The sequence below is a fragment of the Papio anubis genome, chromosome X, assembly GCF_008728515.1.
Source record: "Papio anubis isolate 15944 chromosome X, Panubis1.0, whole genome shotgun sequence".
NCBI lineage: Eukaryota > Metazoa > Chordata > Mammalia > Primates > Cercopithecidae > Papio > Papio anubis.
The window spans coordinates 76820102-76838474 of NC_044996.1; the positions used below are offsets into that span (position 1 = coordinate 76820102).

Genomic DNA, 18373 nt, shown 5'->3' on the forward strand with positions numbered 1-18373 from the left:
CAGCTCCCAGTGAGAACAATGTAGAAAATAGGTGATTCTGCATTTCCAATTGAGGTATCCAGTTCATCTCACTGGGACTGGTTAGGCAGTGGGTACAATCCATGGAGAGTGAGCAAAAGCAGGGTGGAGCGTCACTTCACCCAGGAATGGCATGGAGTGAGGGGATCTCCCTCCCCCAGCCAAAGGAAGTGATGAGGAACTGTGCTACCCATCCTGGGCACTACACTTTCCCCATGGTTTTTGCAATCTGCAGGTCAGATTCCCACATGAGCCCTACACCACACTGGGGCCCTGGGTTTCCAAGCACAAAACTGGGAGCTGTTGGGCGGGCACCAAGCATCAGGGTTCTTTTTTTTTTTTTTTTTTTTAGAAGTAAGCCTTTATTTTCCTTGTTTTGCAAATAAAGGCTATTTCAGTTGGTTGCTTTGTGGTGATTAGTCAAGAGATAAATTCATATCATCTCAGCCATGGTGGCAGCGGCCACGGGGCAGCAGCCACAGGCAGATGGATCAGCCAAAAAGGCCTTGATCTTTTCAGCAAGTGGGAAGGTGTAATCCGTCTCCACAGACAAGGCCAGGACTCGTTTGTACCCGTTGATGATAGAATGGGGTACTGATGCGACAGTTCCGTAGCCAATCTGCAGACAGACACTGGCAACATTGCGGACACCCTCCAGGAAGCGAGAATGCAGAGTTTCCTCTGATGTCAAGCACTTCAGAATTGTAGATGCTGCCATTGTTGAACACCTGCTGGATGACCAGCCCAAAGGAGAAGGGGGAGATGTTGAGCATGTTCAGCAATGTGGTTTCGCTGGCTCCCACTTTGTCTCCAGTCTTGATCAGCTGCACATCACTCAGGATTTCAATGGTGCTCCTGGAGATTTTAGTGGTGATACCTAAAGCCTGGAAAAAGGAGATCTTCTTAGGCCCAAGTCCAGTGTTCTGGGCTGGCACAGTGACTTCACATGGGGCAATGGCACTAGCATGGGCAGCAGCTGGCACCTTATTGGCCAGCAACATGTACCTGATCTCAGTGAGGTCCTCCTTGGTGAACACAAAGTCCACATTTCCCCGGATATGAGACAGCAGTTTCTCCAGAGGTGGGAAACTGCATCATGGTGTTCTTGCCCATCAGCACCACGGCCTTCCCGCAAAGGGACATGTGGAATCTGCTGCATCTGCTTGGAGCCCACATTGTCTGCTCCCACGATGAAACATTTCGGATAATCATCCAATAGTTGGATGATCTTAAGGAAGTAGTTGGACTTCCAGGTCGCCGTGTCTTCCCTGGGCATCACGGCAGTGCATCAGGGATTGCCACGCAGGGTTTAAAGACGATGTCACTTCCATGAGGATGCCTGGCAAGAGCATCAGGGTCCTTTTATACTCCAACAGCACCTTGAACTCCAGAGAGCCAGGAGAACTATCCACTCACCTGTAAAGTGGGCTGAAGCCAGTGAGCCGAGTGGTCCTGCTCAGCAAATTCCACTCCACAGAGCCCAGCAAGCTAAGAACCACTGGTTTGAAATTCTCACTGCCAGCACAGCAGTCTGGAGTCGATCTGGGACACTGAAGCTTGGTGGGGGGAGAGGTGACTGTCATTACTGAGGCTTTAGTAAGTAGTTTTCCCCTGATGGTGCTAAGGAGACTGGGAGGTTTGGACTGGGTGGAATCTACCACTGCATGGAAAAGCAGCTGTGGTGAGACTGCTTCTCTAGATTACTCCTCACTGGGCTGGGCATCTCTGCAGGAAACACAGCAACACCAGCCAGGGGCTTACAGATAAAACTCTCATCTTCCTGCGACAGAGCACTTGGGAGGAAAGGTGGCTGCAGTCACAGATTCAGTGAGCTTAATCTTTTCTGCCTGCCAGCAATAAAGAGAGCAGCTGATCCTGAAAAGGGGAATTCTCCCAGCACAGTACATCAGCTCTATTAAGGGACAGACTCCTTCTCAAGTGGGTTTCTGAACCTCACATCTCCTGGCTTGGAGATACCTCTCAACAGGGGTTGACAGACACCTCATACAGGAGAGTTCCAGCTGGCATCAGGACAGTGCCCCTCTAGGAAGAAGCTTCCAGAGGAAGGAGCAGGCAGCAATCTTTGTTGTTCTGTAGCCTCCGCTGGTGATACCCAGGTGAACAGGGTCTGGAGTAAACCTCCAGCAAATTGCAGCAGACATGCAGAAGAGAGGTCTGACTGTTAGAAGAAAAACTAACAAACAGAAAGCAACAGTAACATCAACAAAAAGACTACTCAGAAAAACCCATCCAAGGGTAGTAGGACTCAAAGATCAAAGATAAATAAATCCAAGAAGATGAGAAAAAGAAAAGAGGAAAATCGCTGAACATTCCAAAAGCCAGAATGCCTCTTCTCCTCCAAAGGATCGCAACACCTCTTCAGCAAGGGTGCAAAACTGGACGGATAATGAGATTGATGAATTGACAGAAGTAGGCTACTGAAGGTGGGAATAACAACATACTCTGAGCTAAAGTAGCATGTTCTAACCCAACGCAAGAAAGCTAAGAACCTTGAAAAAAGGTTACAGGAACTGCTAATTGAATAACCAGTTTAGAGGGGAACATAAATAACGTGATGGAGCTCAAAAACACAGCATGAGAACATCGTGAAGCATACACAAGTATAAACAGGCAAATTGAGCAAGTGGAAGAAATAACATCAGAGATTGATGTCTACCTTGCTGAAATAAGGCATGCAGACAAGATTAGAGAGAGAGAGAGAAAAAAGGAATGAACAAAGTCTACAAGAAATAGAGGACTATGTGAAAACACCAAACCTACAACTGATTGGTGTGCCTTAAAGTAATGGGGAGAATGGAACCAAGCTGGATAACACACATCAGGATATTATACAAGAGAACTTCCCCAACCTAGCAAGACAGACCAACATTCAAATTCAGAAAATATACAGAACACCACTAAGATACTCCACAAGAATATCAACCCCACGACACATAATCATCAGATTCTCCAAGGATGAAATGAAGAAAAAAATGTTAAGGGCAGCCAGAGAGAAAGGTCAGGTCACCTACAAAGAAAAGACCATCAGAATAAGAGCGTATCTCTTAGCAGAAATCCGACAAGCCAGAAGATAGTGGGGGACCAATATCCAACATTCTTAAAAAAAGAATTTTCAACCCAGAATTTCATATTTAGCTAAATTAAGTTTTGTAAGCAAAGAAAAAATAAAATCCTTTGCAGAAAATCGTCTCTAGATTTCTCCTCACTGGGCAGGGCATCTCTGCAGGAAATGCAGCCAGGGGCTTACAGATAAAACTCTAATCTTCCTGGGACAGAGCACCTGGGAGGAAAGGTGGCTGCAGTCACAGCTTCAGTGACAGCTAAAAGATTTTGTTACCACCAGGCCTGCCCTGCAACAGAACCTGAAGGAAGCACTAAATATGGAAAGAGAAAACCAGTACCAGTCACTGCAAAAACACACCAAAATATCAAAACCGATGACATTATGAAGAAACTGCAACAAATAATGTGCAAAATAACCAGCTAGCATCATAATGACCATACCAAATTCACACTTACCAATATTAACCTTAAATGTAAATAGGTTAAAGGTCCCAATTAAAAGCACAGACTGTCAAATTGGATAAAGAATCTAAACCCATTAGTGTCCTGTATTCGGGAGACCCATCACATGTGCAAAGACACAAAATAAAGGGATGGAGGAATATTTATGAAGCAAATGGAAAGCAAAAAGCAGAGGCTGCAATCCTAGTCTCTGATGAAAGAGACTTTAAACAAACAAAGATCAAAAAAGACAAACTAGATAATTACATAATGGTAAAGGGATCAACACACAAGAAGAGCTAGCAATCCTAAATATATATGCACCCAACATTGGAGAACCCAGATTCATGTAGTTCTTAGAGAACTACGAAGAGAACTATACTTCCACCAATAATAGTGGAAGACTTTAACACTCCACTGTCAATATTAGACAGATCAACGGGAAAGAAAATTAACAAGAATATTCAGAACTTAAACTCAACTCTGGATCAAGAGGACATAATAGACATCTACAGAACTCTCCACCCCAAATCAACAGAATGTACATTCTTCTAAGTGTTATGTGGCACTTATTCTAAATTGACCAAATAATTGAAGGTAAAACACTCCTCAGCAAATGCAAGAGAACTGAAATCATAACAAACAGTCCCTCAACCACAGTGCAATCAAACTCACTCAAAACCGCACAACAACATGGAAACTGAACAACCTACTCCTGAATGACTCCTGTGTAAATAGCGAAATTAAGGCAGAAATCAAGAAGTTATTTGAAATCAATGAGAACAAAGAGACAACATACCAGAATCATTGGGACACTGCTAAAGCAGTATTAAGAGTAAAATTTATAGCAATAAATGCCCACATCAGAAAACTGGAAAGATCTCAAAACAGCCAGGCATGGTGGCTCACACCTGTAATCCCAGTACTTTGGGAGGCTGAGGTGGATGGATCACGAGGTCAGGAGTTTAAGACCAGCCTGGCCAACATGGTGAAACCGTGTCTCTACTAAAAATACAAAAAAAAAAAAAAGAGCAGGGCATAGTGGTGTGCACTTGTAATCCCAGCTACTCAGGAGTCTGAGGCAGGAGAATCACTTGAACCCAGGAAGTGGAGGTTGCAGTGAGCCGAGATCATGCCATTGCACTCCAACCTGGGTGACAGAGCAAGACTCCATCTCGAGAAAAAAAAATCTCAAATTGACACCCTAACATCACAACTGAAAAAAATAAAGAGGCCTGGTAAGGTGGCTCACGCCTCTAATCCCAGCACTTTTCGAGTCTGAGGTGGGTGGATCACCTGAAGTCAGGAGTTAGAGACAAGCCTGGCCAACATAGTGAAACCCAATCTCAACTAATAATACAAAAAAATTAGCCAGGCATGGTGGTGCACACCTGCAATCCCAGCTACCCGGGAGGATGAGGCAGAAGAATCACTTGAAACCGGGAGGTGAAGGTAGCAGTAAGCTAAGATTGTGCCATTGCACTCCAGTCTGGGTGACAAGAGTGAAACTCTGTCAAAAAAAAACAAACAAACAAACAAAAAACAAAACAAGGAACTAAATAAGCAAGAACAAACAACTTCAAATACCATATTGAATAGGAGTAGTGAGAGAGGGTATCCTTGTCTTGTGCCGATTTTCAAAGAAAATGTCTCCAGTTTTTGTCCATTCACTATGATACTGGCTGTGGGTTTGTCATAAATAGCTTTTATTATTTTGAGATACCTTTCATCAATACCTACTTTATTGAGAGTTTTTAGTATAAAGAGGTGTTGAATTTTGTCTAAGGCCTTTTCTGCATCTATTGAGATAATCATGTGGCTTTTGTCGTTGGTTCTATTTATGTGATGGATTAGGTTTACTGACTTGCATACTTTGAACCAGTCTTGCATCCCAGAGGCCTCAGAAATAATACCACACATCCACAACCATCTGATCATTGACAAACCTGAAAAAAAGCAAGCAATGGGGAAATCATTCTCTATTTAATGAATAGTACCAGAAAAACTGGCTAGCAGTATGCAGAAATCTGAAACTTGACCCCTTCCTTACACCTTATAAAAAATTAACTCAAGATGGGTTAAAGACTTAAATGTAAACCCCAGGACCATGAAATCCCTAGAAGAAAACCTAGGCAATACCAGTCAGGACATAGACATGGTCAAAGACTTTACAACTAAAACGCCAAAAGCTATGGCAACAAAAGCCAAAATTGACAAATGGAATCTAATTAAACTGAAGAGCTTCTGCACAGCAAAAAAACAAACAACAACAACAACAACAAAACTATCATCAGAGTGAACAGGCAACCTACAGAATAGGAGAAAATGTTTGCAATCTATCAATCTGACAAAGGTCTAATATCCAGAATAGGCAATAAACTTAAACATATTTATAAGAAAAAACAAACAACCTCATCAAAAAATGGGCAAAGGATATGAACAGATGTTTCTCTAAAGAAGACATTTACATGGCCAATGAACATATAAAAAAGCTCAACATCACTGATCATCACATAAATGCACATCAATCCACAATGATTATCTCAATAAAAAACCACAATGAGATGCCATCTCATGCCAGGTAGAGTGGTAATTATTAAAAAGTCAGGAAACAATAGATGCTTGCAAAGCTGTGGAGAAATAGGGACACTTTTACACTATTGGTGGGACTGTAAATTAGTTCAACCATTGCGGAAGACATTGTGCTGATTCCTCAAGGATCTAGAACCAGAAATACAATTTGGCTGAGCAATTCCATTACTGGGTATATACCCAAAGGAATTAAATCATTCTACTATAAAGACACATGCACATGAATGTTTCATGCAGCACTATTTACAATACCAAAGATATGGAGGCAACCCAAATACTCATCAATGATAGACTGGATAAAGAGAATGTGGTACACATACACCATGAAATACTATGCAGGCATAAACAAGAATGAAATAACGTCCTTTGCAGGGACATGGATGAAGCTGGAAGGCAACATCCTCAGCAAACTAACATAGGAACAGGAAACCAAGCACAGCATGTGCTCACTCATAAGTAGAAGTTGAACATTGACAATACATAGACACAGAGAGGGGAACAGCCCACACCAGGGCCTGTACGGGAGTGGGGTTGAGGGGAGGGAACTTAGAGGATTGGTCAGTAGTTGCAGCAAACCACCATGGCACATGTATACCTATGTAACAAACCTATACATTCTGCACATGTATCCCAGGTTTTTTTTTTTTTAATAAAAATGAAGACATTTATGTGGCCAACAAACATATGAAAAAAATCTCATCATTGGAGTCACTTCCAAGATGGCCGAATAGGAACAGCTCTGGTCTACAGCTCCCAGTAAGATCAATGAAGAAGATGGGTGAATTCTGCATTTCCAACTGAGGTACCTGGTTCATGACATTGGGACTGGTTGGACAGTGGGTGCAATCCACAGAGGGTGAGATGAAGCAGGGCAAGGTGTCACCTCACCAGGGAAGTGCAAGTGTCCAGGGGATTTCCCATTCCAAGCCAAGGAAAGCCTTGAGTGACTGTACCTGGAGATACAGTACACTCCTGTCCAAATACTGTGCTTTTCCCATGGTCTTTGCAACTGGTAAATCAGGAGATACCCTGCCATGCCTGGCTCAGGAGGTCCCACACCCTCAAAGCCTTCCTCACTGCTAGTGAAGCAGTCTGAGATTGACCTGGGACGCTGGAGTTTGGTGAGGGGAGGGATGTCAGCCATTGCTGAGGCTTGAGTAGACAGTTCTATTCTCACAATGCAAAAAAAAAGTGGCAGGGAAGCTCTAACTGGTCAGAGCCCACTACAGCTCAGCAAGGCCTACTGCCTCTCTAGATTCCACCTCTGGGGGCAGGGCATATCTGAACAAAAGGCAGCAAACAGCTTCTGCAGACATAACCATCCCTGTCTGACAGCTCTGAAGAGAGCAGTGGTTCTCCAAGCATGGTGTTCAAGCTCTGATAATGGACAGACTGCCTCCTCAAGTGGGTACCTGACCCTAGTGTAGCTGACTGGGAGACACTTCCCAGTAGGGGCTGAGAGACACCTCATACAGGTGGGTGTCTCTCTGGGAAAAAGCTACCAGAGGAAGGATTAGGCAGCAATATTCGCTGTTCTGCAGCCCCTCCTGGTGATACCCAGGCAAACAGGGTCTGGAGCGGACCTCCAGCAAACTCCAACAGACCTGCAGCTGAGAGGCCTATCTGTTAGAAGGAAAACTAACAAACAGAAAGGAATAGCATCAACATCAACAACAACAACAACAACATCCACACAAAAACCCCATCCATGGATCAGCAACATCAAAGACCGAAGGTATATGGAACCCCAAAGATAGAGAGAAACCATAGCAGAAAGGCTGAAAATTCCAAAAACCAGAATGACTCTTCTCCTCCGAAGGAACACAACTCTTTGCCAGCAAGGGAACAAAACTGGATCAAGAATGAGTTTGATGAGTTGACAGAAGTAGGCTTCAGAAGGTCGATAATAATAAACTTCTCCAGGTTAAAGGAGCATTTTCTAACCCATTGCAAGGAAGCTAAAAACCTTGAAAAAAGATTAGAAAAATGGCTAACTAGAATAACAACTGTAGAGAAGACCTTACATGACCTGATGGAGATGAAAAACACAATACGAGAACTTCATGAAGCATACACAAGTTTCGATAGCCAATTTGATCAAGCAGAATAAAAGATATCAGGGATTGAAGATCAAATTAATGAAATAAAGTGAGAAGACAAGATTAGCAAAAAAAGAGTAAAAAGAAATGAACAAACCCTCCAAGAAATATGGGACTATGTTAAAGGCCAAATCTAAGTTTGATTGGTGTACCTGAAAGTGATGGGGAGAATGGAACCAACTTGGAAAACACTGTTCAGGATATTATCCAGGAGAACGTCCCCAACCTAGCAAGACAGGCCAACATTCAAACTCATGAAATACAGAGAACACCACAAAGATACTCCTTGAGAAGAGCAACCCCAAGACACATAATTGTCAGCTACACCAAGGTCAAAATGAGGGAAAACATATAAAGCACAGCCACAGGGAAAGGTCAGGATACCCGCAAAGGGAAGCCCATCAGACTAACAGCAGATCTCTCTGCAGAAACCCTACAAGCCAGAAGAGAAAGGGGGCCGGTATATAACATCCTTTAAAAAAAGAATTTTCAAGGCAGAATTTCATATCCAACCAAACTAAGCTTCATAAGTGAAGGAGAAATAAAATCCTTTACAGAAAAGCAAATGCTGAGAGATTTTGTCACCACCAGGCGTGCCCTACAAGAGATCATGAAGGAAGCACTAAACATGTAAAGGAACAACCGGTATCAGCCACTGCAAAAACATGCCAAATTGTATTGACTATTGATGCTATGAAGAAACTGCATCAATTAACGGCAAAATAACCAGCTAGCAACATAATGACAGAATCAAATTCACACATAACATATGAACTTTAAATGTAAATGGGATAAATGCCCCAATTAAAAGACACAGACAGGCAAATTAGATAAAGAGTCAAGACCCATTGGTGTGCTGTATTCAACAGACCCACCTCATGTGCAAAGACACACATAGGCTCAAAATAAAGGGATGGAGGAAGATCTACCAAGCAAATGTAAAGGGAAAAAAAAGCAGGGGTTGAAATCCTGGTCTCTGATAAAACAGACTTTAAACCAACAAAGATCAAAAGAGACAAAGAAGGCCACTACATAATGGTAAAGGGATCAATTCAACAACAAAAGCTAACTATCCTAAATATACGCACCCAATACAGGAGCACCCAGATACATAAAGCAAGTTTTTAGATACCTACAAAGAAACTGAGACTCCCATACTATAATAATGGGAGACTTTAACATCCTACTGTCAATTTTAGACAGATCAACATGACAGAAAATTAATAAGGATATCCAGGACTTGAACTCAGCTCTGGACCAAGATGACCTAATATACATCTACAGAACTCTCCACCCCAAATCAACAGAATATACATTCTCAGAACCACATCACAAATATTCTAAAACTGACCAAATAATTGGAAGTAAAACACTCCTCAGCAAATGTAAAAGAACAAAAATCACAACATACTGTCTCTCAGAACACAGTGCCATCAAATTAGAACTCAGAATTAAGAAACTCACTCAAAATCACACAACTACATGAAAACTGAACAACCTGCCCCTGAATGAATACTGAGTCAATAATGAAATGAAGGCAGAAATAAAGATGTTCTTTGAAACCAATAAGAACAAAGAAACAATGTACCAGAATCTCTGGGACATATTTAAACAAGTGTGTAGAGAGAAATTTATAGCACTAAATGGCCACAATAAAAAGCAGGAAAGATCTAAAATTGACACCATAACGTCACAATTAAAAGAACTAGAGGAGCAAGAGAAAACAAATTCAAAAGGTAGCAGAAGACAAGAAATAACTAATATCAGAGAAGAACTGAAGGAGACAGAGACACAAAAAAACTCTTCAAAAAATCCATGAATCCAGGAGCTGTTTTTTTGAAAAGATCAACAAAGCAGATAGACAGTTAGCCAGACTAGTAAAGAAGAAAAGAGATAAGAATAAAACAGACACACTAGAAAATGATAAAGGGGATATCACCACCGACCCACAGAAATACAAGTTACCATCAGAGAATGCTATAAACATGTCTATGCAAGTAAGCTAGAAAATCTAGAATAAATGGATAAATTCCTGGACACATACACCCTCCCAAGACTAAACAAGAGAGAAGCTGAATCTCTGAATAGGCCAATAACAGGTTCTGAAATTGAGGCAATAATTAATAGCCTACCAAGCAAAGAAATCCAGGACCAGGTGAATTCACAGCCGAATTCTACCAGAGGTACAAGGAGGAGCTGGTACCATTCCTTCTGAAACTATTCCAATCAATGGAAAAAGAGGGAATTCTCCCTAACTCATTTTATGAGGCCAGCATCATCTTGATACCAAATTCTGGCAGAGACACAACAAAAAAAGAGAGAATTTAAGGCCAATATCCCTGATGAACATCGATGGGAAAATTCTCAATAAAATACTGGCAAACAGAATCCAGCAGCACATCGAAAGCTTATTCACCACAATCAAGTCAGCTTCATCCTGGGGATGCAAGGCTGGTTCAACATATGCAAATCAATAAATGTAATCCATCACATAAACAGAACCAATGAAAAAACCACATGATTATCTCAATAGATGCAGAAAAGGCCTTTGACAAAATTAAACAGCCTTTTATGCTAAAAACTCTCAATAAACTAGGTATTGATGGAACAGATCTGAAAATAATAAGAGCTATTTATGACAAACCCATAGCCAATATCATACTGAATGGGCAAAAACTAGAAGTATTTCCTTCAAAACCTGGCAGAAGACAAAGGTACCCTCTCTCACCACTCATATTCAACATAGTATTAGAAGTTCGGCCAGGGCAATCAGGCAAGAGAAAGAAATAAAGGGTATTCAATTAAGAAAAGAGAAAGTAAAATTGCCTCTTTTGCAGATGACATGACTGTATATTTTAAAAATCCCATCCTCTCATCCCAAAATCTCCTTAAGCTGATAAGTAACTTCAGCAAAATCTCAGGATACAAACCCAATGTGCAAAAATCGTGCATTCCTATACACCAAGAACAGACAAACAGTCAAATCATGGGTGAACTCACATTCACAAGTACTACAAAGACAATAAAATACCTAGGAATCCAACTACAAGGGATGTGAAGGACCCCTTCAATGAGAACTATAAACTACTTCTCAACGAAATAAAAGAGGACACAAAAAGATGGAAGAATATTCCATGCTCATGGATAGGAAGAATCGATATCCTGAAAATGGCCATACTGCCCAAGGTAATTTGTAGAGTCAGTACAATCCCTATCAAGCTACCAATGGCTTTCTTCACAGAATTGGAAAAAACTAAAGTTCATATGGAACCAAAAATGAGCCCACATAGCCAAGGCAATCCTAAGCCAAAAGAACAAAGCTGGAAGCATCACACTACCTGACTTCAAACTATACTACAAAGCTACAGTAACCTAAACAGCATGGTACTGGTACCAAGACAGATATATACACTAATGGAACAGAACAGAGGCCTCAGAAATAACACCACACATCTACAACCATCTGGTCTTTGACAAAAACAAGCAATGGGGAAAGGATTCCCTGTTTAATAAATGGTGTTGGGAAAACTGGCTAATCATATGTAGAAAGCTGAAATTGGATCCCCTTTTTACACTTCTACAAAAATTAACTCAAGATGGATTAAAGACTTAAATGTAAGACCTAAAACCATAAAAACCCTAGAAGAAAACCTAGGCAATACCATTCAGGACATAGGCATGGGAAAAGACTTCATGACTAGAACATGAAAACCAATGGCAACAAAAGCCAAGATAGACAAATGGGATCTAATTAAACTAAAAAGCTTCTGCACAGTAAAAGAAACTATCATCAAAGTGAACAGGCAATCTACAGAATGGGAGAAAATTTTTGCAATCTACCCGTCTGACAAAAGGCTAATACCACAAATCTACAAAGAACATAAACAAATTTACAAATAAATTAATTAAATTAATTAATTAATTAAAAACAACCCCATCAAAAAGTGGGCAAAAGATACAAACAGACACTTCTCAAAAGAAGACATTTATGCAGCCAAAAGACATATGAAAAAATGCTCATCATCACTGGTCATCAGAAAAATGCAAATCAAAACCACAATGAGAAACCATCTCACACCAGTTAGAATGGTGATCATTAAAAAGTCTGGAAACAACAGATGCTGGAAAGGATGTGGAGTAATAAGAGTGCTTTTACACTGTTGACGGGAGTATAAATTAGTTCAACCATTGTGGAAGACAGTGTGGTGATTCCTCAAGGATCTACAACTAGAAATACCATTTGACCTAGCAATCCCATTACTGGGTACATACTCAAAGATTATAAATCATGCTGCTATAAAGACACATGCACATGTATGTTTATTTCAGCACTATTCACAATAGCAAAGACTTGGAACCAACTCAAATGTCCATCAATGATATACTGGATAAAGAAAATGTGGCACATATACACCATGGAATACTATGCAGCCATAAAAAAGAATGAGTTTATGTCCTTTTCAGGGACATGAATGAAGCTGGAAACCATCATTCTCAACAACCTAACACAGAAACCGAAAACAAAACACAGCATGTTCTCACTCATAAGTAGGAGTTGAACAATGAGAACACGTGGACACAGGGAGAAGAATATCACACACTGGGGCCTGTTAGGGGGTGGGGGTCTTGGGGAGGGATAGCATCAGGAGAAATACCTAATGTAAATGACAAGTTAATGGGTGCAGCAAACCAACATGGCACATGTATACCTATGTAACAAACCTGCTCGTTGTGTACATGTACCCTAGAACTTAAAGTATAATTTAAAAAAAAGTCTCATCATCACTGATTATTAGAGAAATGCAAATCAAAACCACAATGAGATACCATCTCACGCCAGTCAGAATGGCAGTTATTAAAATGTCAGGAAACAATGGATGCTGGTGAGACTGTGGAGAAATAGCAACACTGTTGGTGGGAATGTAAACTAGTTCAAAGTTGACAGTGTGGCAATTCCTCAAGGATCTAGAACAAGAAATACCATTTGACCCAGCAATCCCATTACTGGGTATATACCCAAAGGAATATAAATCTTTCTACTATAAAGACAAAAATATAATTCAAGAGAACAGGGTGACCATAGTCTATAATAAATTAAAGATTTCTGCCCAAGATGGCTGACTAGGGGCAACCAGGGGTAACATCTCCCATGGCATTGGGAGGACTGTATCATTCTTAGCAGATCTTCAGAGGGAAGGCATCGAGAGCAGAGGGAGGAAAGAAAGAGTGTCTGAGATGAAGGCAGAGGAAGATGGAAGGCCTACTGGGAATTACCCAGCACTTGGAATCATTCTTGGCTCCCAATGACTCCTGTGCAAGGTGTGAGTTTAACAGGCAAGGAGCAAATCGCTCTTGCCAGGGGCCTCTGTAACCTCATCAGGAGGAGACCCCTCGACTACCACAGACACTTAAGTTGTCAGAGAAAGCTGCTTAGATACGTGGTAGGTGCAGAACTCCAGCTGGTGTGGAGCCCATAAGGGTTTGGTGCAGGAATGTCTGTAGTGGGGCACAGTCAGAGACATCCATCTCCCTAGGCTCAACTTGCTCCCACAGGAGGCATTAGCCTTAGGGGGACTATAGGGCCTGAACTCTGCAGGGCAGTTTTGACCATGAGAAAGGATCAGTGTGACATGAGCACCCCTCGGTCTACTGGCTGCTCCTGGGGCTCCAGCATGGCTGTGTCTGCTTGCAGTGCAGCCCCTAGGTGTCTCCTGGGGGCTCACATTATTCCTCCTGCACTTGCAGACCATGCCTGACTGGCAGAGTGCTCCAGCATAGTGGCCCCAGCGGACATGCACCATCTAGCCTGCGTCCTCCCCCATTGCAAACTCCTCTGTGCCACTTTGACTGCAGTCAGTCACCCATGGCCACCCCTCCACACCGCTTTGCTGGTGCGTGTGTGCTTGCGGGCACCAAGCCCTCCTTTCTCTGCTAGCACGCATGTGCGCATGCACTCTGCTGTGCCATTGCTATGGGCATGAGTGCACCTCCCCCCACTTCCCTCATCACACTACCATTGTCGTTGGAGCAGTGGCAGGTATGGAGCCGCCAGATCTGCCCGCGCCAGCATTCTGCTAACACTGCCTCCAGCAGGAAACTGGGCTTGGAAAACAGGGGACCTGCCCCTAGGCGGGAGCGGTGACCACTACCAGCGTGAGGGTGCACAGAGGGCTCACAGAATCCTGCACCCAACAGAACCCCGTCCACATGCTAACACCACCACTGGCATTAACGCGTGCACAGTCACCAGGGGGAGCCTCCCAGCCCCCAGGCTGTACTGCCACAGACGTTCGCACCCTAGCACCCGTTAATATCCTGCTGCAGCCAAGAAGCATACACCCAGCAACGCTGCTTCTGCTGCTGCTGCCGGCACGTGCGAGCGAGGACAAATCCCGCTGCCACTGCCCATGAAGTGCTTTGGCGGGCACCACTCATCAGAGTGTTGTGACCAGTGGTCCTGGAGCACCTTGGCCCCTCCAGCAGAGCATGTTCCTAACCTCGAGGTCACAGATAAAAGCCAGGACCAGATACCAGTTCCCCAGAGTTAGAACACACAGTCCAGGAGTCCTGAGCTGAGCCTTGGTCTCCTAAAATCTTTCAGGAAAAAAGGCAGTAAACCGAACCCACTTATACCGCAATCAAAACACCAAGGCCATCAAATAAGATAAAATTTAAATATATATATATTTTTTTCTTACTTTAATTGTTTTTGGGGTACAGGTGGTTTTTGGTTACATGGATAAGTTCTTCAGTGGTGATTTCTTAAATTTTAGTGCACCAGTCACTCAAGCAGTGTACACCATACTCAATATATAGTCTTTCATCTCTCACTCCTCTCCCATCCTTCACCACCCTCCGAGTACATTATATCATTGTTATACCTTTGCGTTCTTATAGCTTAGCTCCCACTTCTAAGTGAGAACATACAATATTTGGTTTTCCAATCCTGAGTTACTTCACCTCAGTGGACACAGCCAGGCTGGGGCCCCAGGAGAAGCCAGTAGGCCAAGGGGTGCTCGTGTCAAACGGACCCTGCAGAGTTCAGGCCCTATAGCTCCCCTAGGGCTAAAGTCTCCTATGGGAATTTTTGAATTCATTATTTTCTTTCATCACTTTGTCCAGGAAACTTAGGAGAAACCAACCAACTTCATTATATTCCTTGGATCTCCACATATGGTCAAAGGTATTATGTATAGAGTCACTAAACTCCTTGCCTCTCAAGAGCAGTTTATCAAGATTAACAAATGGATTTATTTTGCACAACTCTCTAAATAGTTCATACCAAGGATTATCAGTGTTCTCCATACTATTAGAAGTAGAGTCCTTAGCATTTTGGGGTCTAATCATATTAAGTAGCCAAATCCAGAAACCCCAAAACTGACAAAAGAACTCCATCCTTAATATTTTGTTTCTCTAGAACCACTCCTAGTACCAAAATATGTATTAGTCAGAGTTTTCTAGAGGAACATAACTAATAGGACAGATATATACATAAAGGGGAGTTTAGTAAGAAGTAATTCATAAAATGACACGGTAAGGTCCCACAATAGGCTGTCTGTAAGCTGAAGAGCTATGAAGCCAGTCCAAGCCCCAAAGCTAAAGAACTTGGAGTGTGATGTTCAAGGGGAGGAAGCATCCAGCATGGGAGAAAAATATAGGCCAGAAGACTAAACCAGTCTCATCTTTCCACATTCTTCCACCTGCTTTTGTGCTGGCTGCATTGGCAGATGATTAGATTGTGCCCACCCAGATTGAGGGTGGGTCTGCCTTTTTTAGTCCACTAACTCAAACATTAATCGACTTTGGCAACACTCTCATGGACATGCCCAAGAATAATACTTCACATCCTTCAATCCAATGAAGTTGACACTCAATATCAACCAACACAGATGATAATCCAGTTTTATTCTACTACATGTGGCTTACCAGTATGCCCAGCACCATTTATTGAAAGGCATGGTCTTTTCTCAATTTATATTTTTGTATGCTGTGTCAAAGATCAGTTGACTGTAAGTATTTGGCTTTATTTCTGGATTCTCTATTCTGTTTAATTAGCTTAGGTGCCGATTTTTATACCAGTATCATGCTGTTTTGGTAACCATAGCCATGTAGTATAATTTCAAGTAAGGTAATGGGATACTTCCAGATTTTTCTGTTTGCTTAGTCTTAGTTTAGCTAGGTGGGTTCCTTTTTGGATACATATGAATTTTAAGACGTTTTTTCTAGTTCTGTGAAGAAAGGTGACAGTATTTTGATAAGAATTGCATTGATTCTGTAGATTTCTTTGGGCAATATGGCTATTTTCACAATATTGATTCTTTCCATCCATGAGCATGGAATGTGTTTCCATTTGCTTTTGTTATCTATAAAATTTTTTAGCAGTGTTTTGTAGTTTTCCTTGCAGAGATCTAACACCTCCTTGGTCAAGTTACATTCCTAGGTATTTTTTGTACCTGTTGTAAATGGATTGAGTTCTTGATTTGATTTTCAGCTTGGTCGTTGTTGGTGTATAGCAGTGCTACTGATTTGTGCACACTGGTTTTGTAACCTGAGACTCTACTGAATTTACTAATCAAATCTAATTGTCCAGTGGTGGAGTCTTTAGGATTTTCTAGGTATACAATAATTTCATCTGTGAACAGTGATAGTTTCATTTTCTATTTTCTAATTTTGATTCCCTTCATTTCTTTCTCTTGTCTGATTGCTCTGAAGAGGATTTCCAGTACTACGTTTAACAAAAGTGGTGAAACTTAACATTCTTTTCTTGTTCCATTTCACAGGAAGAATAATTTCCAACTTTCCATATTTAGTATGATGTTGACAGTGGGTTTGTAATATACGCCTTTTGTTACTTTCAGGTAACTGTCTTCTACATTTATTTTGTTGAGGGTTTTAATCATAAGGCGATGATGAATTTTATCAGATGCTTTTTTCATATCTATTTAGATGATCGTATGATTTTTGTTTTTAATTCTGCTTTTATGATGTATCATATATACTGACCTGTATGTTAAAGCATCCCTGCATCCCTCGGATGAAACTCACTTGTTTATGATGTATTCCCTTTTTGATGTACTCTTGGATTTGGTTAGCTGGTATTTTTTCGAGAATTTTTGCATTTATGTTCATCAGGAATATTGGTCTGTAGCTTTTCTCGTGTTATGCAAAAGACAGAAACTTCAAATACTGAAGGAACATCAGCCCAAAAAGATGAGAAGAACCAGTATAAGAAATGTCAATTCAAAAAGCCAAAGTGTCTTATTTCTTCCAAATGACCACACTAATTTTCCAGAAAGAGTTCTTAACTGGGCTGAGACAGCTTAAATGACAGAAATAGAATTCAGAATATGTATAGCAGGAGTGGCACCAAGATGGCCAAATAGGAACAGCTCCAGCCTCAAGCTCCCAGCATGAGAGACCAGAAGATGGGTGATTTCTGCATTTCCAACTGAGGTACTGGGTTCATCTCACTGGGGCATGTCGGAAAGTGGGTGCAGGATAGTGGGTGCAGCCCAATGAGCGAGAGTGAAAGCAGGGCAAGGCATCGCCTTACTTGGGAAGGGCAAGGGGGAAGGGAATTCCCTTTCCTAGCCAAGGGAAGCTGTGACACACAACACCTGGAAAATCGGGTCAGTCCCACCCTAATACAGGGTCTTAGCAAACGGCACACCAAGAGATAGTAGCCCGCACCTGGCTCCGAGGGTCCCATGCCTGTGGAGTCTCTCTCATTGCTACAACAGCAGTCTGAGATCTAACTGCAAGGTGGCAGCAAGGATTGGGGAAAGGCGCCCACCATTGCTGAGGCTTAAGTAGGTAAACAAAGCAGGCAGGAAGCTCAAACAGGGTGGAGCCCACCGCAGCTCAAGAAGGCCTGCCCGAATCTGTGAACTCCACCTCTGGGGAGATGGCATAGCCAAACAAAAGGCAGCAGAAACCTCTGCAGATGTAAATATCCCTGTCTGACAGCTTTGAAGAGAGTAGTGGTTCTTCCAGCACAGAGTTTGAGATCTGAGAACGGACAGACTGTCTACTCAAGGGGGTCCCTGACCCCTGGGTAGCCTAACTGGGAGACATCCCCCACTAGGTGCAGACTGGGAGACATCCCTCACTAGGTGCATCCCCCACTAAGTGCAGACACC

General features: G+C 42.1%; 1 pseudogene across 1 annotated transcript; it reads right to left on the minus strand.

Annotated features, from left to right (window-relative positions):
• Positions 1-451: 451 nt before the first annotated feature.
• On the minus strand, positions 452-1494 carry LOC108583868 (annotated as a pseudogene). Its single transcript, XR_001898687.3, has one exon. The product of XR_001898687.3 is annotated as a 60S acidic ribosomal protein P0 pseudogene (transcript).
• Positions 1495-18373: the final 16879 nt, after the last annotated feature.